The sequence below is a fragment of the Colobus angolensis genome, unplaced genomic scaffold (genome assembly GCF_000951035.1).
Source record: "Colobus angolensis palliatus isolate OR3802 unplaced genomic scaffold, Cang.pa_1.0 Scaffold134, whole genome shotgun sequence".
Lineage (NCBI taxonomy): Eukaryota > Metazoa > Chordata > Mammalia > Primates > Cercopithecidae > Colobus > Colobus angolensis.
The window spans coordinates 2,005,169-2,013,867 of NW_012114422.1; the positions used below are offsets into that span (position 1 = coordinate 2,005,169).

The 8,699-nt window shown below is 36.9% G+C and overlaps 1 long non-coding RNA gene across 1 annotated transcript in view; it reads left to right on the forward strand.

Moving 5' to 3' along the window:
- Nucleotides 1-8,699, forward strand: part of LOC105506250 — a 19,839-nt gene that overhangs the window by 3,700 nt on the left and 7,440 nt on the right. The window lies entirely within an intron of this gene.

Below are 8,699 nucleotides of genomic sequence, written 5' to 3' on the forward strand. Positions count from 1 at the left end.
CAAAAAAAAAAAAAAAAAATCAGGATTTGTTTTAATAGACATACAGTGGTAAAGATAGAATTTTTGATTTAAGGAAATAAAAGTTGTAATTTAACAGCAGGCTATAGTATTTCAATATTCTAAAACTCTTCTGAAAGATAAAAATAAATCTATGCCTTGTAAAAATAATGTTTACAATTTTAATTCTGCAGATTTAATTGTCCTATAAGCTGTTATTAGAAAACAAATAGTCTCAAGGGAAAATTCATTTTATTAATAAATTTGACTTAACTAGTATAAAGTGAAGTGATGCAAACTGTAGTAGGTAACCTTGTTTGCTTCAGGTTTGTGGTTATATAACTCCCCTCTTTACATTGTTGTTGTAAAGAAACAATGTAAGAAAATTGTTGGAAACGTTTGTATGGATTTTTTTGTTTTCTGTTTTTTTAAGATGGGGTCTCACTTTGTCAGCCAGGCTGGAGTGCATTGGCATGATCACAACTTACTGCAGCCTCAACCTCCCATTGCTCTGGTGATTCTTCCACCTCAGCCTACTGAGTAGCTGGGACTATAGGCGCTTGCCACCACACCTGCTACTTTTTGGATTTTTAGTAAAGACATTTGAAACAATAGAGCAGAGTAGTCTTTCTGTTTGGAGTCTGTACTAATGGAACTGCAATACATGAGGGATCTAAAACATTTTCCGGTAACCAATACTAAGTATTTCCATTTGATAACCCACTTAATTTTTAAAAAGCACAAATCCTGATACATATATTTTAAAAGAACTTAAAGCTTTCTTTATAAAATATTTACAAGCTACTCTTGATCAGAACAAAAATAAATTTATACTTTCAGTGTGCTTTACAAGGATCAAAATTCACAAGATGCAAGATTTTTCATGCTTATTTAATATAGAAATTAGTCAGATTTCTATAAACAAATGCCATACAGGATCCATGATTATATTCCTACAAATTCTCTTTCTGATAAATAGAGGAGAAGTGTAGGGTGTTGGAAGGTCCCAAGTGATAGTCTTAAATGGTAGAGAAAGATAAATACTGCTTAAAAAAGGTATTAGCTGTTCCTCAAATTTATTTTTCTCTCATGTACAAGTTGGGTAGTCATATACTTTAAAATGTTCCTTGAAAAAAAGAAAATACTTGTAATTACTGTTAGAAAAACCTTTTTTAAAAAATGTAAAGTGAGTATATACTAAAGACTGGACAGTTTACCTTCAGGCCCGCTGATGAAATTAGTTTACTTGAATAAAATTTTACTCTTAACAACTGCATCTGATATACAGCAATAAAGTATATTTTCATAGAGTATTAATTTTGCTTTCCTAAAACAGCATCTACTTCTACTGGAAAATTTCAAAATTTTCTCCCAAATCATACACATAAAGATGTACCTGAACAAAAATTATTTAATAGTACCAGAAGATAACACTAGAGGATTACTTCCCTCTTAACAAATAACAGATTGTTACTGCGTTGTTAACTATGACCATAGTTGTTATTTTTTGTTTGTTTGCTTGTACTTTCTTTTCTTTTTTTTTTCTTTTTTTTTTTGAGATGGAGTCTCACCCTCTCTCCAGACTGGAGTGCAGTGGCATGATCTCAGCTCACTGCAACATCCGTCTCCCGGGTTCAAGCAATTACCCTGCCTCAGCCTCCCGAGTAGCAGGGACTACAGGTGCACATTACAATGCCCAACTAATTTTTGTATTTTCAGTAGAGATGGGGTTTCACCATCTTGGCCAGGCTGGTCTTGAACTCCTGACTTCGTGATCCACCCGCATCAGCCTCCCAAAGTGGTGAGATTACAGGTGTGAGCCACCGTGCTCAGCCACGGAGCTTTCATTTATATAAAGATGAGGAAAGATTAAAGACTGGATGAGACATAGTACATAAATGGACTGTAAAGGTTTAATGGTTATTCTAGAGTTCTCTTTAAGATACTGCAATAACAATAGCTAATGTTTAGTGAGAATTTATCTAGTGTGCTGTAGTAAGCTGAGTGATTCCCATGGATTTCAGTTAATCCTCACGATAACCTCTGTCAAGCTTAGGGAATTTGTGTACATGAAACTTGTCCATGGCAATCTACAGCTAGATTGTGGGTGAGTTGGGATTAACTTTCAAGCTGGACTCCAAAACTACATTCTTAATTAGACTGTATTGACATTGTTTATTATGTTATATAAATTAGGGACTGGGGGATGTTTGTGGAGGGGGGAAAGGATTCACCGAAGAAAGATTTATTTCTCCTATGTATAGTGTAGGATTAAGCATCTGTATACAAATACCTTGAAAATCACCTGCTTTGTTGAACAGAAACAAGATAGTAGATGTGTAGGTTTGTATGTTAGTTTAATATTAAAGAAAACTAGTCTGCTGGGTCACATGATGCTGATGCTTGGAAAGAGGTTTCAGAACTTCACCATATAGTACATTTGTCATTTCATATGAGATATTTTCAGAAATGTGACTGTGGGGATCACAGCCAAGAATGTAGTCATGGTAATAAACTAGATGCTGTATAAAAGAATTATGGCAATTGTTAAAAATGTCAATAAGGATTTCTTCTGAACTTTGAGGTGATCATTTAAAAGGTTCTTTTTTCTTTTTCTTTTCTTTTTTTTTTTTTTTTTGAGACAGAGTCTTGCTCTTGCTCAGGCTGGAGTGCAGGCAGTGGTGTGATCTCAGCTCACTGCAACCTCCGCCTCCTGGGTTCAAGGAGTTCTGCCTCAGCCTCCCAAGTAGCTGGGATTCCAGGCGCATGCCACCGTGCCTGGCTAATTTTTTTTTTTTTTTTGTATTTTTAATAGAGATGGGGTTTCACCATATTGGCCAGGCTGGTCTTAAACTCCTGAGGTCAAGTTATCCACCCACCTCAGCCTCCAAAACTGCTAGGATTACAGGTGTGAGCCACTGCGCCTAGCCAAAAGTTCTTTTTTCTGAAAGACAAAACATTAAGTGACTGTTAAGGGATGCTTGAGTATATGATATAAATGTTGCGGAAGTTTTATATGGTCATTTAAAAATTACTATTTTTTGGCTGGGTATGGTAGCTCATGTCTGTAATCCCAGCACTTTGAGAGGCCATGGAGGGGAGATCACTTGAGCCCAGAAGTTTGAGACCAGCCTGGGCAACATGAACATGGCGAAACCTCTCTACTAAAAATACAAAAATTAGCCAGGCTTGGTGACACATGCCTGTAATCCCAGCTACTTGGGAGGCTGAGGCACAGGAATCGCTTGAACCAGGGAGGCGGGGTTACAGTGAGCTCAGATTGCTCCAGTGCACTTCAGCCTGGACCATAGAGTGAGACCCTGTCTCCAAAAAAAAATTACTATTTTTCTTACCTACTTCACTCACACCTTGCTGCTGAAATACTTCCGTTTTATTTTTTGCTTTTTGTGAGTACGTAGTAGGTTTGTATATTTATAGGGTATGTGAGATATTTTGATATAGGCCTACAGTGCATAATAATCACATCAGGGTAAATTGGGTATCCATCACCTCAAGTATTTATCGTTTTCATTACAAACAATTCAGTTATCCTGTTTTAGTTATTTTTAAATGTACAATTAAATTATTATTGACTATAGTCACCCAGTTGTGTTATCAAATATATATCTTATTCGTTCTATTTTCTTGTAGTCATTAACCATCCCCACTTCCCCCTTTCCCTGCCACCGCTCTTCCCAGCCTCTGGTAACCATCATTCTAGTCTCTTATCTCCATGAGTTCAGTTGTTTTAATTTTTAGATCCCGCAGATAACCGAGAACATGTGAAGTTTGTCTTTCTGTGTCTGGCTTGTTTCACTTAATGTCTTCCAATTCCATCCATGATGTTGCAGATGACAGGATCTCATTCTTTTGTATGGCTCAGTAGTACTCTGTTGTGTATAAGTACCACATTTTATTTATCCATTCCTCTGTTGATGGACACTTAAGTTCCTTCTAAATTTTGGCTATTGGGAATAGTGTTACAAAAACATGGGAGTGCAGATATGTCTTCAGTATCCTGATTTTCTTTCGTTTGGGTATACGCCTAGGAGTGAGATTGCTGGATCATATGGTAGTTCTACTTTTAGTTTTGGAGAAACCTCCAAACTGTTCTTCATCGTGATTGTACTAATTTACATTCCCATCAACAGGGTATGAGGGTTTCCTTGCCAGCATTCATTGTTGCCTGTCTTTTGGATAAAAGCCATTTTAAGTGGGCTGAGATGACACCTCATTGTACTTTTGATTTGCCTAAGTCTGATGATCAGTGATGTTGAGCACCTTTCCATATACCTGTTTGTTCTTTGTGTGCCTTCTTTTGAGAAATATCTGTTGAGATCTTCTGTCCGTGTTGTAATTGAATTATTAGATTTTTTCCTATAGAGTTGTTTAAGCTCCTTATATATTCTGGCTATTAATCCTTTGTGAGATGAATAGTTTGCAAATATTTTCTCTCATTCTGTGGGTTTGTCTCTTCACTTTGTTGATTGTTTGCTGTGCAGAAGCTTTTTAAATTGATGTGATCCCATTTGTGCATTTGCTTTGGTTGCCTGTGCTTGTGGAGTATTACTTAAGAAACCTTTGCCCATACCAATGTCCTGGAGAGTTTCCCTAGTGTTTTCTTGTGGTGGTTTCATAATTTGAGGTCTTAGATTGAAGTCTTCAATCCATTTTGGTTTGATTTTTGTATATGTCGAGAGAGAGGGTTCTAGTTTCATTCTTCTGCATATGGGTATCAAGTTTTCCCAGCACTATTTGTTGAAGAGACTTTGCTTTCCCTAGCGTATGTTCTTGGCACCTTTGTTGAAAATGAGTTCACTGTAGGTGTATGGATTTATTTTGGTGTTCTTTATTCTGTTACATTGGTCTATGTGTCTGTTTTTATGCCAGTCCCATGCTGGTTTTGTTGCAGCTTTACTGAATTTGTTTATCATTTTAAGATTGAGATAACTTCAAGATATTCAAGTGGAGATATTGAGAAGACAGTTGGATATATAAGCCTAGAATCAGGAGACAGGCCACAGAGCTAAATATTTGGGAGTTGTCACCAGGTAGATGGTATTTAAAGCTATGAAACTCTGAAAAAAATCAAGGGAGTGAATATATAGATGGAAAAGAGAAAACAGCCAAGCATTGGGTACTCCAATGTTAAGAAGTTTACAGGAAATGCAGGGGATAAAGGAATATGTATTGTTAAATGACACAATAAACAGACAAATACAGAATGTAGGCATTCTGGGAAATACCTGGCCTAATCTCCTCAAAAGTCAGTATCATTAAAAACAAACAAAGGCTGGGTGTGGTGGCTCATGCCTGTCATACCAGCATTTTGGGAGATCGAGGTGGGTGGATCATGAGGTCAGGAGTTGGAGATCAGCCTGACCAACATGGTGAAACCCCATCTCTACTAAAATTTAAAAAATTAGCCAGGCATGGTGGCAGGTACCTGTAATCCCAATTACGCAGGAGGCTGAGGCAGGAGAATCACTTGAACTCAAGAGGTGGAGGTTGCAGTGAGCCGAGATAGCACCATTGTGCTCCAGCCTGGGCAACTGCACTCCAGCCTGGGGGACAGAGCGAGACTTCATCTCAAAAAAATAAACAAACAAGGAAAATGTGAGGGGATCTTTATTAGATTTAAAGAGATGGAACAGTCATATACAATGCATGAACCTTGATTATAATCCGATTGGGGTGGGGAACTATAAAAGGTATTTGAGTCACTGTTGATTTTCTAATTGCTTTTGGTGTTATAAAGGAGAATGGCTTTATTCTTAGGAGATACATGCTGAAGGATACAGAAATGAACTTTCATGAGGTGTACAGGTTACTGAGTGGTCCAGTTCAAAATACACACACACACACACACCTGCAAATGTGGCAGAATGTTAACACTTGTTGAATTGTTTTTAAATTTTATTTTTTTTTGTATTTGAAATTTTTCATAATACATAGATGATATAAAAATGAGATTGAGGATGAGAAGGAACTAATATATGAGTCTAGGAAGAAAGAATCATTGAGATAGGAGGAAATCCAATGGAATGTGGTATCTTGGAATCCAAAGGAGAAAAAAATGTTTTAAGGAGGAAGGAGTGATTATCTGTGTCATTATTTTTTGATAGATTGAGTAAGATGAGAACTAAATGTTGACCATTGTATTTAGCTATATGGAGTCCTCTGGACCCTTGACAGGAACAGTTGCTGTGGAATAATGGGCATAAAGAGCATAGCATTATTGGTGGACTCAAGAGAAGACAGAGGGAGAAGAATTCAGTATGGATAATGTAACTCATTCTCTACAGCAGAAAAAAACAGTGTAGAAATTAGAGTGTTAAGTGGAGTCCAGTTTTTGTTTTTATTGTTAGAGAGGAGAAATAACCCATCTTGATGAAAAATTGATGATACCAGAGAAAGGCATAGTAAATTTTTGGAAATAAACTTGTTTGAGGTAAGAATGGTTGGAATCTAGAGCACAAATAGAATAGGAGCACAGATAATTCATTAATAATGATCAAAAGTAGAGTATATGGACACAGGTAAATGTAGCTGAATCAATGTGGTTGGAGCTAGTAGAAATTACCTTTGAATTGTTTTAAGTTTTTAGTGAAATGAGTTATGGACATGCACTGGTAATGATTGTGAAGGTGGAAATTTGAGAAGTAAGATGAAAGTATGAATTGTCATATACTAGAGTAAAAGGGTGGATTAACTATGGAAAGACAGTATGGTTGGAGGAACTAACATTAAGAGCCCTCTTTAGCTAAGTGATCATGAATTTGAAGTGTGATCAGTCTGTGTGATTGCATCTCTCCACCCATGTTCAGCTGTGTGGGAAAGAATTGGAGTAGATTTAATCAGGGTTGTGTTTCAGCCAACTAGGTTCAATGCAGCAAGAGTGGGTAAGAGTTGAGAGTATGTGAAAGGGAGTGATTTTCATAATTGACCATGCATGGGATGTATTACATTCAGTCTTGAAAATGTGGGCACAGAGATGCCTATAGGACATCCAGGTGACAGTTTCCAATAGCTGGTTGTAAATGTTAGTCTGGACCTTAATAGAAAGGTCAGAGCTGGAGGAAGGATTTGGGAAAGAAACATCAGATTATTGGAGCCTAAGGTGTGTATTCTACCATTAGAAGATTCAAAGAGGCTGAGCCCTGATGAATACTAACATTTAAAGGTTCAGGTAGAAGATGAGAAGCCAGTCAAAACAGAACTCTAGGATTAGAGTAAAATATTTTCTCTACCTAAGACATTTGAAATTCCTAACAAAGTTTTCTTTCTATTTGCTTCCCAGCCCATAACAATAAAACAAAATTATATATATTTGTTCACTTAATGTTACTAGTCTATACACACACACACACACACACACAGAGCCATATGGTGTCAGACTCATAATTTTGACTTTATTAGACTTGATTTTTTCTTTATGTCACTTAAGACAGCATTTCCAATTTAATCAGTTGCCTCAAAATACTTTCTGTGGCCACAAAAAGAATGGGCCTGGGTGCAGTGGCTCATGCCTAGTCTCAGCACCTTGGGAGGCTGAGGCGGGCAGATTGCTTGAGGTCAAACGTTTGAGACTAGCCTGGCCAACATAGTGAAACCCCGTATCTACTGAAATAAAAAAATCAGCTAGGCGTGGTGGTGGTTGCTTGTAGTCCCAGCTACTTGGGAGGCTGAGGCAGGAGAATTGCTTGAACCTGGGAGGCACGGAGGTTGCAGTGAGCTGGGATTGTGCCACTGAACTCCAGTCTGGGTGACAGAGCAAGACTCTGACTAATAAATAAAAAGAATGGCTAAAGAGAGTTTATTGATGAATGCCAGTCTGTTAACATTATCAGAGAAGAAGCAAGGGCCTAACTTGCTTCTGATATAATGAGTTGTCTCAGTTTTATATTTAAAAGATTATCATTTATTATCCACGCATTTTAGATTAAATTAAGCCCCGTATCTGTTCTTCTTTCTGAAACATCTCTCTTCTATAGATTCTGTATCTTATTTTACACTTTAATTATTGAGTGACAATAACAGATTTTTACATTCCAAGCAAATTATGGTCAAGAATAGGTTACTATGATAGAAGGCTTAGGTTATGGGCTGTGTTTTAAAGAATGAAATATTTAGGGAAGATATTTCTAAATTACCATTTAAAATCAACTCTTGGGAAGACCGTTTGAGTCCAGGAGATTGAGGCTGCAGTGAGCCATGATTGTGCCACTGTACCCCAGCTTGGGCTTGTCAACAAAGCCCTGTCTCAAAAAATATATAAATAAATAAATCCACCTTTAGAGTACAAAGAGTATAAAATTATGTCATGTTTTAATGATTTGAAATGTTTAACAATCTGGAAATATTTAAAAGTTCTTTGAAAGTGCAGTAGATTGAATCAGTCCAAATAGTAGTGATTCAAAATATTCTTTTTTCTTTTTGAAGCACTTCAAATGATACAATCATTTTAATAACTGCATTATTTGGGTTTATTGTACATTGAAACTTAAATAATATCTGGTAAGGGATGATCAATCAAATGAATATATCTATTAATATATATCTCATACTGTTTCTGTGACCAGTTTAGAACCAAGTAGTGGCATGTAGTGTAAAATCAGGATTTGTTGACGGGCGCGGTGGCTCACGCCTGTAATCCCAGCACTTTGGGAGGCTGAGGCGGGTGGATCACGAGGTCAGGAGAT